The 16454-nt window shown below is 44.4% G+C and overlaps 1 protein-coding gene across 5 annotated transcripts in view; it reads left to right on the top strand.

The window, feature by feature from the left end:
- The window catches only part of LOC134737807 (uncharacterized), a 179447-nt gene that overhangs the window by 117925 nt on the left and 45068 nt on the right, over positions 1-16454 (top strand). For 3 of the 5 annotated variants that reach the window (XR_010123117.1, XR_010123118.1, XR_010123114.1), the window contains one exon: positions 12344-12408. The exons of the other annotated variants lie outside the window; for them this stretch is intronic. The gene's annotated coding sequence lies outside the window, so the exon portion shown is untranslated. The remainder of the gene's footprint in view (positions 1-12343; positions 12409-16454) is intronic. 5 annotated transcript variants of the gene reach the window in all.

Here is a 16454-nt window from a genome sequence, read left to right as displayed (position 1 = left end):
CCTTTCCTACTTCTACTCTTCCGTCTTTTCTCTCCCCTTCCTCTATTTCTTGGTACATCTGCCCAATCTCTGCATAGCAGGCCCCCTCCTTAGGTCTTTACCTTTTCATTCTCCAGGACTGCAACCCAAAGTCCTGGAAGTGTCCAGGAAAGCTGCATACTCCCCTGATGGCCAGGGAGGCACCAGCAGGCAGGGGAAGATAGCATTTAGTATGTTGGGGGAAAGGTGGGGACTGGAAGCCCTTATCTTCCAGCTAATGGCTGGCTTGTGTATTTGTCTTCTCTGCTGAACTGTGAGTTTCTTGTGAACTCCTTGTCTTACCCCATGTGTATCTTTCACCATAGTCCAGTTTCTGATCCATGGTATATGTTCAGGTGTGTGTGACAGTTGACTTCTCAGTGACCCATGAAACTCAGCTTCCAGCATCACCTAAGGATTAGTTCCCTTCTTCCCCTGATGCCATAGAAATAAAGCTTTGGCCAGGTGCGGTGGCTCATGCCTGTAATCCTAGCACTTTGGGAGGCTGAGGTGGGTGGATCGCTTGAGCCTAGGAGCTTGAGACCGGTCTGGGCAACATGATGAAACCCCGTTTCTACAAAAAATACAAAAATCAGCCAGGCATGGTGGCACATGCCTGTAGTCCCAGCTATTCAGGAAGCTGAGGCAAGAGGAGCGCTTGAGCCCTGGAAAGTGGAGGCTGCAGTGAGCCATTATTGTGCTACTGTAATCCAGCCTGGGTGACAGAGTGAGACCCTGTCTCAAAAAAAGGAAAAAAGAAAGCTTCTCAGGGGCCCCAGTTGCTCTTGCAGTCTCCAGCATGTAGCTGACATTCTCACCAGGATTCCTTGATGGAGGTGATATTTTGAAAATCCAGAAACCAGCGGGTCCCTTTGGAAGTGATATTTCACTACTGCCTTCTCATCCATAAAATCAATGCTTGTTTCTGGCCCAGAGCTGGGTACAGATCATCTTTCTTATTTGTAAACCATACATTCTCTAAATCAGTTCATCACTATATACCTCTGCTCCTAATGACAGATGGCAGCTTTTCCTTGTCTTTCCTGCTTTAGGACACAGACATTAATCTGTGAACTAAACATTATGGAAAGTGCACTGACTGTCCTCCATAGCACATGTGTGTGATCTTGTCCTGTGGTGCTTAGGAAGCTGGGCCCTAGGAAATAACTTTAACATTCACCAGCAGAGGAAGCTGTAAATATTGCACTGTTTGCTTAACTTGTAACATTGATCTTCTGTGGCTCTGGGCATAACATAATAAGGAAAATATCACAACTTACTACAGCAAGTCAATGGGCTGATAAGATAAATGCTGTTATGTTTCAAAATTGTGCCAAGTTTATGTTGATAAAGTGACTTTCTTCTGGGAATCTAAAAACCAGTGCCTATGGTTGTAATCCTGTATGACTTTAACTTTGTCTTATATTTACATAAGACAGGAAATTGGCCCAAGGTGGCCTCATTCATCTTTATAACTCCTCTCCTGATAGAATTTATAGTGAGGGTAGTGTTATTATTTTTTCACTACAGAGGTGTAGAGAGCTTAAGCTTTCAGTCAAACTAGCAAATTCAGTATTGGTTCCAGAACCAAGAGAAAAGGAATAGGTCTGCGGCTATGGCTACATTAATAATAACAACAAACAAACTTTAAAAACTGCTATTGTATGGTAAGAATGAGGACATTTTTTAAATCAAAGAGAGTTGAGTCTCAGACTAAATCTCTTCAGTGCTATTGGTTAGAATTGACTTGTCACTTCCATAGAACAACTTTGTCATTCAGCCTAACCATCACTTTGATGGATTTTTTTTTTTAAACTTTGAAGAATGTTCGGTTGATCTACTAAATTGCATGTGATCCAGCAGCATGTGGACCATTTCAATTAAGGTAGTGTTTCTAATAGCCCTTGAGAAAAAGAATGACTCTAAATTCTTGTTTTTGGGCATTTATTAATAGAAAAGGCCCAAATATCCCCAACTCCTCCATTCCACATTCATTGACTGTGAATTTTGAGGTGGTCCATATTTCTGTTAGGAATTTTATTTAGCTATTAGTGCAGGAGACCTGGAAAAATAGTACTTATACCTGGTAGACGTTCATCTTCCCTCACATGCAAAAGAAGTATAGGGAATTGACGCAGTTCAGAAGCAGAACACGAAGATACTGTTCCTGCCAGGTGAAAGCAAATTGCATATGGTGTTTTAGGCTTATTACTATAGAGAAAAAAAGAGTTGTAAGCATAACTGCATACTAGATGGCCAGAAGGGTGTCTCCAGTAGAGACAACGTTAAGAACAGTAGCAGCAATTGAGGTTACTGATTAAGATTTTGATAATCCATAAAATCCATCTGTTCACTGCACATTTTAAGCAGGTGAGTTAAATGGAGATGTAATAGAAATCACCACTTATGCAGTTTTCATTTTTTAAAATTTTATTTCTTTAATTGACAAAAGTTATATATATTTATGGTATGCAACATGATGTTTTGATATATAGAATTATGGAATGAGATAAATCAAGCTAATTAGCATATGTATTATCTCATATGTTATCTTTTTCTGTGGCAAGAACACTTAAAATCCACTCTCGTAGCAATTTTCAAGTATACAGTATATCGTTATTAACTATAGTCACCATGATGTACAATAGATCGCTTGAATTTATGCTTCCTATCTAACTGAAATTTTGTATCCTTTGACCAACATCTCCCCAGTCCCCCCAACCCCTGGCCCCTGGTAACCACCATTCTACTCTGCTCCTATGAGTTCAACATTTTTAGGCTCCACATATATGTAGGTAAGATCATTCAGTATTTTTTTTTTAAGTGCCTGGCTTATTTTACTGAACATAATGTCTTCCAGGTTCATCCATGTTCTTGCAAATGACAGGATTTCCTTCTTTTTAAAGGCTGAGTGGTATTTCATTGTGTATATATACTACATTTTCTTTATCCATTCATCTGCACATAGACACTTAGGTTGATTCTATATATTGGCTTTTGTGAATAAGGCTACAATGAGCGTGGGAGTCCAGATATCTCTTTGACATACTGATTTCATTTCCTTTGGATATATACTCAGTAGTGGGAATGCTGGGTCATATGGTGGTTCACTTTTTATTTTGAGGAACCTCAATACTATTTTCTATAATGGCTCTACTAATTTACATTTCCAACAATAGTACCCAAGGATTCCCTTTTCTCCACATCATTACCAACACTTCTTATCTTTTATCTTTTTGATAATATCCATTCTAATGTGTGAGGTGATATCTTACTGTGGTTTTAATTTGCATTTATCTGATGTTGAACATTTTAAAATATACCTGTTGGCCATTTGTATATCTTCTTTTGGGAAATATCTATTCAGGTCCTTTGACCATTTGAAAATCAGGTTATTTGTGTTCTTACTATTGAGTTGAGTTCCTTTTATATTTTGAATATTAACCCTTTATGAGACATATGGTTTGTAAATATTTTCTCCTATTCCATAGATTGCCTCTTTACCCTGTTGACTGTTTCCTTTGCAATATAGAAGCTTTTTAATTTGATGTAATCTCACTTGTCTACATTTTCTTTTGTTATCTGTGCTTTTACAGGTCATATCCAAAAAGTCTTTGCCCAGACCAATGCCATTGAGCTTTTCTCTTATATTTTCTTCTAGTAGTTTTAGAATTTCAAGTCTTACATTTAAGTCTTTAATTCCTTTTGAGTTGAGTTTTATATATGGTGTGAGATAAGGGTCCAGTTTCATTCTTCTGCATGTTGATGTCCAGTTTTCTCAACACTATTTATTGAAAAGACTGTCCTTTCTCATTATGTGTTCTTGGCATCTTTGTCAAAGTCAATTGACTACAAAAATGTAGATTTATTTCTGGGCTCTCTATTTTGTTTCATTGGTCTATGTGTCTGTTTTTATGCCAATACCATGCTGTTTTGAGTTTTATAACTTTGCAGTCAATTTTGAAGTCAGGCAACATGATGCCTTCAGTGTTGTTTATTTTTCTCAAAATTTCTTTGACTATTCGGAATCTTTTATGGTTCCCTACAAATTTTAGGACCTTTTTTTTTCTATTTCTGGGAAAATGTCACTGGAATTTTGACAGGGATTGCACTGAATTTGTAGGTCACTTCAGATAGTATGGACATTTTAATAATGTCAGTTCTTCTAATCCATAAACATGGAATATCTTTCCATTTATTTTTGTCTTCTTCAATTTTTTTCATCAGTGCTTCATAAATTTCTGTGTGTATATCTTTCATCTCCTTGGTTAAATTCATTCCTAAGTATTTTGTATATTTTTGTAGCTATTATAAATGAGATTAAAATTTTTTGGAGAGTTTGTTGTTAGTATATAGAAATGTTAGTGATTTTTGTATTTGATTTAGTATCCTGCAACTTTGCTGAATTCATTTATTAGTTCTAACAGTTTTTTTGGTCAAGTCTTTAGGGCTGCAGTTTTCTTTGATAAGGTCACTAATATCTAGTGTTCTCCTAAAAGTGTAATGTTGTTTTTGGTTTACTATTTTGTTAGGAAGGGGCAGTCCCAGTAGTGCTTACTTTGGGTCAGGAAGCCAGTTTGAGGATTCTGCTATTACCTGGGTTTATCCATTCAAACTATAAATTAGGAAATGGGGGAAATAACCAGAAGTTGGATTCACAGAAACTCTGTACCCATCATGAGATGGACTTAGACTCAAACTCTCTATCACTGGATTCCCACAAATAAGGCCCTGTTCTGAGTAGGGGGAACAGTGATGTTGTAGGTTCCCAGGGATTAGTACAAGTTCAAAGCCATGTTCAATAATTTGTGAAAGGTATAAATATTTCTCCTTCTCTAGTACACAGTTACCTTGGTGGATGGATGCTGGTCCTTTTGGGGAAGGGGTAGAGGAAGATTTTCATAGGTTCTTGTGATGTCCTTCCTCAAAAGTCCTCCCTTTCATTCACTGAATTGAGAGTGTGGGTATTGGGAGATAGGTCCTGACTCTCTAGTGATAATGGAAGTCCAGTGTAATGATTTAATTCTAGATTCACTAGGCCTAGAATTTTTTCAGTTATACAGGTCAGCTATGTCCTCTGCAGGCTGCTCATCTAGTTCATTTTTAGGCATACTGTGATCAATTAGCTACCACCAAAAGATCCCTGCAAGTCAAGTTATTTTGCTATTACAATAATCATAGCTACTAGGTTTCTGGCAGTTAAATACTGCTATTTGGTGTCTGCCCCTCTGGGAATCCATAAACTCCACTGAAAACAGAGAACTAATTCCGATAGCAGTATCTCCCATCTTCCTCTCCAGAGTACAGAATAAATTCACCAAAGCATTATTCAAGGATTCTTGTTCTCGCCCCATCAGTGTTTTTCTTGATGACTTGGAAAAGGCAGTGTTCTCTAGGCTTACTTTGGGTATATGTGAGATGTTGTATAAGATATACTTATTCCAACATTCTTATCACTATAAGCCTCTAGTCTTAGCATTTCAACTTCTTTCAGCAATAGGCCACAGTGGAGTCCAGGTTTCACTCAACCACCCAAGTTAACAATAAGCTCCCTCTCCCTCTCCCTCTCCCTCTCCCTCTCCCTCTCCCTCTCCCTCTCCCTCTCCCCTCTTTTTTCGGTCTCCCTCTCCTTTTTTCGGTCTCCCTCTGTTGCCGAAGCTGGACTGTACTGCCGGGATCTCGGCTTGCTGCAACCTCCCTGCCTCGGGCTCCTGTGACTCTCCTGCCTTGGCCTGCCGAGTGCCTGGGATTGCAGGCGCGCGCCGCCACGCCTGAATGGTTTTTGTATTTTTGGTGGAGACGGGGTTTCGCCGTGTTGACCGGGCTGGTCTCCAGCTCCTGGCCTCGAGTGATCTGCCTGCCTCGGCCTCCCGAGGTGCTGGGATTGCAGACGGAGTCTCGCTAACTCAATGCTCAATGGTGCTCAGGCTGGAGTGCAGTGGTGTGATCTCGGCTCTCTGCAACCTCCACCTACCAGCCTCCTGCCTTGGCCTCTTAAAGTGCTAAGATTACAGCCTCTGCCCCACCGCCACCCCGTCTAGGAAGTGAGGAGCGTCTCTGCCTGGCCGCCCATCGTCTGGGATGTGAGGAGCCCCTCTGCCCGGCCGCCCTATCTGGGAAGTGAGGAGCGCCTCTGCCCGGCCGCCCATCGTCTGGGATGTGAGGAGCGCCTCTGCCCGGCTGCCACCCCGTCTGGGAGGAAGTGAGGAGCGCCTCTGCCCGGCTGCCCCGTCTGGGAGATGAGGAGCACCTCTGCCCGGCCGCCCCGTCTGGGAGGAAGTGAGGAGCGCCTCTGCCCTGTTGCCCTATCTGGGAAGTGAGGAGCGCCTCTGCCTGGCCGCCACCCCGTCTGGGAAGTGAGGAGCGCCTCTGCCCGGCTGCCACCCCATAAGGGAAGTGAGGAGCGCCTCTGCCCAGCCGCCCCTTCTGGGAGGTGAGGAGCGCCTCTGCCCAGCCGCCCCGTCTGGGAGGTGAGGAGTGCCTCTGCCCGGCCGCCCCGTCTGGGAGGTGAGGAGCGCCTCTGCCTGGCCGCCACCCCGTCTGGGAGGAAGTGAGGAGCACCTCTGCCCAGCTGCCCCATCTGGGAAGTGAGGAGCGCCTCTGCCCGGCTGCCACCCCCTATGGGAAGTGAGGAGCGCCTCTGCCCGGCCGCCCACTCTGGGAAGTGAGGAGCGCCTCTGCCCGGCCGCCCACTCTGGGAAGTGAGGAGCGCCTCTGCCCGGCCGCCCACTCTGGGAGGTGAGGAGTGCCTCTGCCCGGCCGCCCCGTCTGGGAGGTGAGGAGCGCCTCTGCCTGGCCGCCACCCCGTCTGGGAGGAAGTGAGGAGCACCTCTGCCCGGCCGCCCACTCTGGGAGGTGAGGAGCGCCTCTGCCTGGCCACTCCGTCTGGGAAGGGAGGAGCGCCTCTGCCCGGCCACCCCGTCTGGGAGGTGAGGAGCGCCTCTGCCCAGCTGCCACCCCGTCTGGGAGGAAGTGAGGAGCACCTCTGCCCGGCTGCCCCATCTGGGAAGTGAGGAGCGCCTCTGCCCGGCCGCCACCCCATATGGGAAGTGAGGAGTGCCTCTGCCTGACCACTCCGTCTGGGAGGTGAGGAGCGCCTCTGCCCGGCCGCCCCGTCTGGGAGGTGAGGAGTGCCTCTGCCCGGCCGTCACCCCGTCTGGGAGGAAGTGAGGAGCACCTCTGCCCGGCTGCCCCGTCTGGGAGATGAGGAGCACCTCTGCCCGGCCGCCCCGTCTGGGAGATGAGGAGCACCTCTGCCCGGCCGCCCCGTCTGGGAGGTGAGGAGTGCCTCTGCCCGGCTGCCACCCCGTCTGGGAGGAAGTGAGGAGCACCTCTGCCCGGCCGCCCCCTCTGGGAAGTGAGGAGCGCCTCTGCCTGGCCGCCACCCCGTCTGGGAGGAAGTGAGGAGCGCCTCTGCCTGGCTGCCCCATCTGGGAAGGGAGGAGCACCTCTGCCCGGCCGCCACACCGTCTGGGAAGTGAGGAGCGCCTCTGCCTGGCTGCCCCGTCTGGGAAGGGAGGAGCACCTCTGCCCGGCCGCCACACCGTCTGGGAAGTGAGGAGCGCCTCTGCCTGGCTGCCCCATCTGGGAAGGGAGGAGCACCTCTGCCCAGCCGCCACACCGTCTGGGAAGTGAGGAGCGCCTCTGCCCGGCCGCCCACTCTGGGAAGTGAGGAGCGCCTCTGCCCGGCCGCCCAGTCTGGGAAGTGAGGAGCGCCTCTGCCCGGCCGCCCTGTCTGGGAGGTGAGGAGCGCCTCTGCCTGGCCGCCACCCCATCTGGGAGGAAGAGAGGAGCGTCTCTGCCCGGCCGCCCCGTCTGGGAAGTGAGGAGCGCCTCTGCCCGGCCGCCCCCTCTGGGAAGTGAGGAGCGCCTCTGCTCGGCCGCCCCCTCCGGGAAGTGAGGAGCGCCTCTGCTCGGCCGCCCCGTCGGGGAAGTGAGGAGCGCCTCTGCCCGGCCGCCCCGTCTGGGAGGTGAGGAGCGCCTCTGCCCGGCTGCCACCCGGTCTGGGAGGAACTGAGGAGCGCCTCTGCCCGGGCGGCCCCGTCTGGGAAGCAAGGAGCGCCTCTGCCCGGGCGGCCCCGTCGGGGAAGTGAGGAGCGCCTCTGCCCGGCCGCCCCGTCTGGGAGGAGAGGAGCGCCTCTGCCCGGGCGGCCCCGTCTGGGAAGCGAGGGGCGCCTCTGCCCAGCCGCCCTGTCTGGGAGGTGAGGAGCGCCTCTGCCCGGCTGCCCTGTCTGGGAGGTGTACCCAACAGCTCCGAAGAGACAGCGACCATCGGGAGCGGGCCATGAGGACGATGGCGGTTTTGTTGAAGAGAAGGGGAGGAAGTGTGGGGAAAGGAAGGAGAGATCAGATTGTTGCTGTGTCTGTGTAGAAAGGGGTGGGCATAGGAGACTCCATTTTGTTCTGACTAGGAGAAATTCTTCTGCCTTGGGATGCTGTTGATCTATGGCCTTTCCCCCAGCCCCCTGCTCTCTGAAACATGTGCTGTGTCAACTCAGGGTTAAATGGATTAAGGGTGGTGCAAGATGTGCTTTGTTAAACAGATGCTTGAAGGCAGCATGCTCTTTAAGAGTCATCACCACTCCCTAATCTCAAGTACTCAGGGGCACAAACACTGCAGAAGGCCGCAGGGTCCTCTGCCTAGGAAAACCAGAGACCTTTGTTCATGTGTTTATCTCCTGACCTTCTCTCCACTATTATCCTATGACCCTGCCATATCCCCCTCTCTGAGAAACACCCAAGAATGATCAATAAATACTTCAGAAATTAAAAAAAAAAAAAAAAAAAAGAATCCAAAAAAAAAAAAAAAAAAGAAAAAATAAATTGGAAACAACCTAAATTGTTTAACTATGAGGACTGTTAAGTAAATTATGATACATCCATAAGATATAATCCTATGCAGGCATCTTAAATGGTGTAAAGTGTATTTTTTACATAGAAAGATATTCATTAGTGAGGAAAAAAAAAAGTCACAAACTAGGAAATGTAAGATGGGTTGTTGTTTCCTTTTAAAGACAGGGTCTCATCACCTAGGCTGGAGTGCAGTGGTGCCACCACGGTTCACTGTAACCTCGACCTCCTAGGCTCAAGCCATCCTCCTGCCTCAGCCTCCTGAGTAGTTGGGACTACAGGCATGCACCACCATAACCAGTTAATTTTTTTTTTACTTTTTCCAGAGATGGGGGTCTTGCTATGTTGCCCAAGCTGGTCTTGAACTCCTGGCTTCCAGTGATCCTCCTCCCTCAGCCTCTGAAAGCACTGGGTGGTGGTGGGGGGGGGGCGGGGTTACAGACATGAGCCACTGGCCAAGATCTGTCTTTTTTTTTTTTTTTTTTCAAAGAATATGCCCAGAAAAAGGTTAGAAAGGTAGATACCTACAATGTAATAAATGTTCAACACTGGGTCATAGGATTATGAATGATTTCCATTTCTTTTTTGTACCTCTTGTATTTTCTAAATTGCCTACAATAAATTGTACCACTTGTTTACTAATAAAAAAAAAAAAAAAAAACAAAAAAAAAAAACAATAAGCTCAAGCTGTGTAGAATGAATCCAGAACCTCTGGTTAGTTTATCTTTGTCAATAATTTGTGCTATAAAATTATGTTTTTGGTAGAAATTCAATATATTCTGAGGTTTTTGCAAATATTAATTAGCAAAATCTTGCAATTCTTCTAGTGTATGAATCTTTTCCTTCTAGGTTTGAATTTTAAAATTGGCCTTTATGGGCATGTTGGAATCTGGAACTAGTTATAAATGTGGAGGAAATAAGAGGTCATAGGTGTAGGGTATGAATTCCTGTAGGAAGTAACTGTCTCAGGTGAGGTCATTGTAAGGCAAGCTTGTCCAACCCGTGACCTGCAGGCTGCATGCAGACCTGGATGGCTTTGATGAGTGTGGCACAACACAAATTTCTAAACTTTCTAAAAGTATTATGAGATTTTTTTGTGTGAATTTTTTTTTTTTTTTTTTGAGATGACGTCTAGCTCTGTCACCCAGGCTGGAGTGCAGTGGCATGATCTTGGCTCACTGCAACCTCCACCTCCCGGGTTCAAGAGATTCTCCTGCCTCAGCCTCCCGAGTAGCTGGGATTACAGGTGTGCACTACCACACTCAGCTAATTTTTGTATTTTTAGTAGAGACAGAGTTTCACTGTGTTGGCCAGGCTGGTCTCAAACTCCTGACCTCATGATCCACTTGCCTCGGCCTGGGATTACAAGCATGCTGGGATTACAAGCGTGAGCCACCATACCCGGCATTTTGTGATTTTTTTTTGAAAGCTTATCAGCTATCATTAGTGTTAGTGTATTTTATGTGTGGCCCAAGACAATGCCGCTTCTTCCATTGTGGCCCAGGGAAGCCAAAAGATTGGATGCCCCTGTTGTAAGATCTTTAACCAACATCTTCAGATTGGGGAGGAGGGGCTCCTTCTTTTGGTAAGGGAGGCATAATGGTGTTTGAGTGTGCTGAATAATCCAGTTCCTCCTAAATGCTTTCATTCCAATTCTTTTGGCCCATTCCTTCCCAGTCCCTTTCATGTGTGACATCTAGCAAGGACCATGAATTCAGCCTCTATTGAAATTCAGTAACTGGCCAGATTTGACTCTGCATTTGCTCTTTGGCCATGACAGCTGTTTGGCCATAAGAGATAAAAATTCTTTAAGAGGAGTCCTATAAACTCTAACAATCCCTTCCCTAACAATCCTTTGATTTGTGAGTTTAAATTCTTTGGCCTTTTACTTTTCCTTCTTTTTTTTGTTTGAGACAGGGTCTTGCTCTGTCACCCAGGCTGGAGTGTGATGGCACGATCTCAGCTCACTGTAACCTACACTTCCTGGACTCATGCCATCCTCCCACCTCACCCTCTTAGGTATTAATAGCTGGGACTACAGGTGTGGGCCACAGGGTTTTTCCATTTTGCCCAGACTGGTCTCAAACTCCCGGACTCAAGTGATCTGCCTGCCTCGGCCTCCCAAAGTGTTGGGATTACAGGCGTGAGCCACCGCGCCCGGCCGCCTTGTTCTTTTTTAAAGCTCACTGATGCTAATAAAGTCAGCTATCCTAACACATACTCCCTGTATTCCTTAGCCCCACATAGTGGCATATTGCAGCAATCCAAAGGGAAGCCAAACCTTGGCTTCAGAAGGCATTTTACTCCAAATGATCACAGGTAGTCATTTAAGAAGCTGTTTTACCACCTGGTATAATTACTAGTGTCCAATCACCTAATGGTACCCGAACACTCACTTCAAACCCAACCAGGTCAGATAGCCAATCCAAGTTTTTCACGTTTTTGAAATCTGTTGTTTGCAATCATTTCTGGTATAGTTTTCTTAATTGGTCAGAGTTCCTTAATTGCAGCCAGTGAATTAACTCTTGTTACTTTAAGCATGAAGGAATTTATTAAGGGATAAATTATTAAAGAAACATTATGAAGGCTGAAGAAATAGACTCTGGGTGAACTTTCAGGAATAACCCCATTGTGCATTTCAACATTCTAAAATGGCTTTCCAAGGGAGTTACAGCATCTGCTATGATCAGGAGGCCAACACAGCTGCTAGTTCCAATCTGTGCTAGAAATGTGGGTGCCCCATGCCCTGCCTTTTCTCCATATTACTTCGTTCTGAATATGTCTAATATGGGTGCATCTGTTCCATGAAATCTCCATCACCTACTGGCACCTTAGCACAAGAAATGCTGGGAAGTACAGTTTTTAGAAATTTGTTTTTGAAAAGGCAAGATCAACAAAGTGGGAAACTTTCAAAATGTTAAGAAGGTGTTCAAGATATTTTTGGGCATCTGGTAAAAAGGCTAGAGAATAGAAAAGAGGAGAGCAATAGTAAGCTATTTCTTGGGTTGGGTGGTAGACCTACAAGTATTCATTACTTTCTAGTCTTTTATAATGAATGTACTTATTAGTCTGGGTTCTCCAGAGAAACAGAACCAATAAGATATATATTTATAAGGCCAGACGCAGTGGCTCATGTCTCTAATCCCAGCACTTTGGGAGGCTGAGGCGGGCGGATCACCTGAGGTTGGGAGTTCGAGACCAGCCTGACCGACATGGAGAAACCCCATCTCTACTAAGAAATACAAAATCAGCCGGGCGTGGTGGTGCATGCCTGTAAGCCCAGCTACTTGGGAAGCTGAGGCAGGAGAATTGCTTGAACCTGGGAGACGGAGGTTGTGGTGAGCCGAGATCGTGCCATTGTACTCCAGCCTGGGCAACAAGAGTGAAACTCCGTCTAAAAAAAAAAAAAATTATCTATCTATCTATCTCTCTCTATATATCCATCTATCTAATGAGAGATTTCATTTATTATCAGGAATTGGCTCATGTGACTATGGAGGCTGAGATGTCCCAAAAGCTGGATACCCAGGAGAAGCAAAGGTATAGTTACAGTTTATGTCTGAAGGCTGGCAAAGACCAGTGCTCCTGCTTGAAGATAGGTAAAAAGAAAGAATTCTTTCTTACACTCTCTTTAGTCTGTTCAAGCTTTCAGTGGACTGGATGAGGCCCACTCACACTGGGGCGAGGTGAATCTGCTTTACTCAGTGTACATACTCAGATGTTAATGCCATCCAGAAACACCCTCAACAGACACACCAAGAATATTTAACCAATTTTTAACCAAAATATTTAACCAAAGACACACCAAGATATTTAACCAAATATCTGGGCACTCTGTGGACAATCAAGTTGACACATAGAATTAACCATCACAATATGTTACCTTCTCTTTAATATATATCAGCATACATTTCTTTGGTAAGAGATATTAAAAAGATTTTGGGGCAACTACAAATGACAGATGTCCACTACAAAATGTAATCCCTTTACTTAAGATGTTGATTTAGTTTAAGTGTAAATGCCTGTGGAAAGAGTAGTTCTTTAAGTTACTATTAGTCATTTGTACCTTGGTTTGAAGGAAGAATGAGTGGATTAGTAAATGGAGAGAGATAATTTAATCTAAATATTTGAGGAATAGGTGGTGGTGAGAGCACCACTTAGGAATAAAGGGAGGAAGAATGGAAGGTTGAGAGCTTTAAGACAGATTTTTGCTAGTTCACATTTTGATTGGAACAGCTCTAACTCCTAACACCTGTGTGAGATTGCTTCCTTTTTATTTTTTTCACTTTAAAGGCTATTGGAATTTTCAGATGCCTAATGGATTATTTCAGATTTGTCATGTATCTATCAATATTCCAATTTTCATTTTGAAATATACGTGACAGAACTCTGAGTTAAAACCCACTCTCCCAACCTGTCTCTGGTTATCTGGGCATTAGTTCACACAGATTGAAAGCACAAGTTGGGCTATCTACTTCATTATCTGCTGCTATTTATTTCAATCCTGGATTGAAGCCACCAGTGAGCAGAATTTGCATAGGGAACTTTATTCAAATCTAAAGTTTATGAATAATGCAGAACTCTCTGTGACTCATCAAAAGCAATGATAAACAAAATGCAAACAGTTGGCCACCCCCTCAGCAATCCAGACAGTGGTCCCACCCCTCACAAACTGTGAATGACAATATTTGAAGGTAGCAATGGAAATCAGTAGTGTTGGTTTATCTTTAGCATCACCCATATGTTTACTGGCACACGGTTAAGTCAGAAAAATGAGCACAAGCAAAGAGAAAAAGGTGTTCTGTCTACTAAGGTATTGAAAGTCAGTGGAAATGGAAAGACCATTCCTTATCCTAGTCCACAGAGTGTTCCTTCTGTGAACTTTTTCCAGTTAATAGATTGAAAACAACACCAGCTTGGTAGTTAGATAGTCCTGGGTTCAAATCCTGCATCTGCTACTCATGAGCTGTATATTGGGCAAGTTACCTATGTTTTCGTTTTTTTAGAAACTTAATGTCTTTTTTCTTTTTTAAAATAGTATAACAGCAAACCTTTACTTATTTTTCCCTTTTTATTGATACATAATATTTTACATATTTATGGAGTACATGTGATATTTTGTTACATATTAGAATGTGTAATGATCAAGTCAGTATTTGAGTGTCTATATATTGAGTATTTATCATTTCTATGTGTTGGGAACAATTCTAGTTCTCTCTTCTAGTTACTTTGAAATATACATTGTTGTTAACTATAATCACTCCGTTCTGCTGTTGACCAATAGAACGTATACCTTTTATCCAACTGTATGTTTGTACCCATTACCTACCTCTTTTCATTCCTTTCCCCACTCATTCACCTTTCTCAGCCTCTAGTGTCTATAAATCTCCTCTCTCTTTTTTTTTTTTTTTTTTTTGAGATGGAGTCTTTCTCTGTCGCCCAGGCTGGAGTGCAGTGGTGAGATCTTGGCTCGCTGCAACCTCTGCTTCCTGAGTTCAAATAATTCTCCTGCTGCAGCCTCCCGAGTAGCTGGGACTACAGGCGTGTGCCACCACATCTGGCTAATTTTTGTATTTTTGGTACAGGCGGGGTTTCACCATGTTGGCCAGGCTGATCTCGAACTCCTGACCTCAAGTGATCCACCTGCCTCAGCCTCCCAAAGTGCTGGGATTACATGCGTGAACCACTGTGCCCGGACTCTGTCATTCTACTCTCTACCTTTACAATATCAACTTTTTAAGCTCCCACATATGAATGAGAACATGCAGTATTTGTCTTTCTGTGCCTGGCTTGTTTCATTTAACACAATGACCTCTAGTTCCATCTGTGTTTTGGCAAATGACAGGATTTCATTCTTTTTATTGGCTAAATAGTATTCCATTTTGTAAATATACACCACATTTTCTTTTTTCATTCATCCTTTGATGAACACTTTGGTTGGTTCCATATTTTTGTAATTGTGAATAGTGCTGTGATAAACCTGTGAGTGCAGGCATTCCTTTGAAATTCTGATTTCTTTGCCTTTGCATAGATACCCAGTAGTAGGATTGCTGGGTCATATGGTAGTTCTATTTTAAATTTTTTTGTTAATGAGATGGGGTCTCTCTCTGTCTCCCAGGTTGGAGTGCAATGGCACAATCATGGCCCACTCCAGCCTTGACATCCTGGGCTCAAGGGATCCACCCTCCTCAGCCTCCCAAATAGCTGGGACTATAGGCAAGTGCCACCATGCCTGGATAATTTTTAAAAACTTTGTGTAGAGATGAGGTCTCACTATATTGCCCAGGCTGGTCTCAAACTCCTGTGCTCAAGCAATTCTCCGGCCTTGGCCCCCTCATGTTAAGATTACAGGTGTGAGCCACCACACCCAGCTATATTTAGTTTTTTGAGAACTCTCAATACTGTTTTCCATAGTGGTTGCATTATACTAGTTTACATCCCCATACAATGTATAAGAGTTCCCTTTTCTCCACATCCTCAGCAGCATAAGTTTGGTGGACTCTGGTCCTGGGCTTTTATGTTGTTGTTGGGGGACTTTTTATTACTTTTTCAATTTTGTTGCTTGTTATTGGTGTGTTCAGGTTTTCTATTTCTTCCTGGTTCAATCTAGGTAAGTTGTATGTATCTAAGAATTTATCTGTTTTTTCTCTGGGTTTTACAGTTTCTTTTTTTATTATTATTATTATACTTTAAGTTTTAGGGTACATGTGCACAATGTGCAGGTTAATTACATATGTATACGTGTGCCATGCTGGTGTGCTGCACCCATTAACTTGCCATTTAGCATTAGATATATCTCCTAATGCTATCCCTCCCCCTTTCCCCCACCCCACAACAGTCCCCAGAGTGTGATGTTCCCCTTCCTGTGTCCATGTGTTCTCATTGTTCAATTCCCATCTATGAGTGAGAACATGTGGTGTTTGGTTTTTTGTCCTTGCGATAGTTTACTGAGAATGATGATTTCCAATTTCATCCATGTCTCTACAAAGGACATGAACTCATCATTTTTTATGGCTGCATAGTATTCCATGGTGTATATGTGCCACATTTTCTTAATCCAGTCTATCATTGTTGGACATTTGGGTTGGTTCCAAGTCTTTGCTATTGTGAATAGTGCCACAATAAACATGCGTGTGCATGTGTCTTTATAGCAGCATGATTTATAGTCCTTTGGGTATATACCCAGTAATGGGATGGCTGGGTCAAATGGTATTTCTAGTTCTAGATCCCTGAGGAATCGCCATACTGACTTCCACAATGGTTGAACTAGTTTACAGTCCCACCAACAGTGTAAAAGTGTTCCTATTTCTCCACATCCTCTCCAGCACCTGTTGTTTCCTGACTTTTTAATGATCGCCATTCTAACTGGTGTGAGATGGTATCTCATTGTGGTTTTGATTTGCATTTCTCTGATGGCCAGTGATGATCAGCTTTTTTTCATGTGTCTTTTGGCTGCATAAATGTCTTCTTTTGAGAAGTGTCTGTTCATATCCTTCGCCCACTTGTTGATGGGGTTGTTAGTTTTTTTCTTGTAAATTTGTTTGAGTTCATTGTAGATTCTGGATATTAGCCCTTTGTCAGATGAG

The sequence above is a fragment of the Pongo pygmaeus genome, chromosome 12, assembly GCF_028885625.2.
Source record: "Pongo pygmaeus isolate AG05252 chromosome 12, NHGRI_mPonPyg2-v2.0_pri, whole genome shotgun sequence".
NCBI classification, from domain to species: domain Eukaryota; kingdom Metazoa; phylum Chordata; class Mammalia; order Primates; family Hominidae; genus Pongo; species Pongo pygmaeus.
This window is presented reverse-complemented; position numbering and strand designations above follow the sequence as displayed.